Below are 932 nucleotides of genomic sequence, written 5' to 3'. Positions count from 1 at the left end.
GCTCAGACAGCAGGAGAGCAGCAGCTCATCTCCTCCACAGGATGATTCAGGCGGGAAAAGCTGCCTCCAGTCATCAGTAAGTGGAGCTACACAGTAATAACGACTCTGTGTTCATCAACTAACTCTGCTTCTCCTGAAAACATCGACTCAACATGGCGGACATGTCTGGACTTTACAGTTACAGCTCTGACTCATTATAACTTTAATGTTTCAGCGTTTCTGGACAAATCTTTACAAACTTCACTCTGACACTTTCTCTGATCACTGTGAAGCTGCAAAGCTCCTGTTGCAGACAGAGTCAGTGTGTCAGTCGTAGCTGATGTATAACTGTGTTTTACAGGCTTTTAATATGATGATTTCTATGTTTAGTGCTTATTTCTTCTATTTCAATACGTGTGAAAATATAATATAAAAATATGCTTCATGTAAATGTCACCTTGTTTTTTAATGAGGTAAAATGTAGTTAAAAATATAAAATAAATAAATGTAAATGAAAAGTTGCACTGAAGGCAACAGTGAGACTCCTGTTAACCCTTCACATCCACCATCAATCCATCCTCCAGGATCCCTGTAGACTGACAGAGCCACCAGGGGGCGCTCACTGGTTTCTGTTAGAGACTATTCATTCAGATCACTCTGTGTGTAACCATGGTAACCACAGTCATTGCCCCAATTAAACATGAATCATGATCCTTCATAAAACAACTTGTTATCAGATCAAAGTCCAGCATCTAGATCAGGATCTGATATCAGGACTCTGGTTCAGAGTTTTATTATGAGTCTGTTCAACGTTCAAATAAAAACAGTCACAATAAAAAACAAACGAGCTTCAAGGATCAAACTGAATCAGTTCTAATGTGAAGTGTAGAGTGTGACACACACACACACACACACACACACACACACACACACACACACACACACACACACAC

The 932-nt window shown here is 39.8% G+C and overlaps 1 protein-coding gene across 1 annotated transcript in view; it reads right to left on the bottom strand.

The window, feature by feature from the left end:
* The window catches only part of LOC111646872 (uncharacterized), a gene marked incomplete at its 3' end in the record, with an annotated part of 11,003 nt that overhangs the window by 8,113 nt on the left and 1,958 nt on the right, over positions 1–932 (bottom strand). The window lies entirely within an intron of this gene.

Source organism: Seriola lalandi, unplaced genomic scaffold, assembly GCF_002814215.2.
Source record: "Seriola lalandi dorsalis isolate HSWRI2012SDOR001 ecotype SW California unplaced genomic scaffold, Sedor1 jcf7180002054977, whole genome shotgun sequence".
NCBI classification, from domain to species: Eukaryota; Metazoa; Chordata; class Actinopteri; order Carangiformes; family Carangidae; genus Seriola; species Seriola lalandi.
This window is presented reverse-complemented; position numbering and strand designations above follow the sequence as displayed.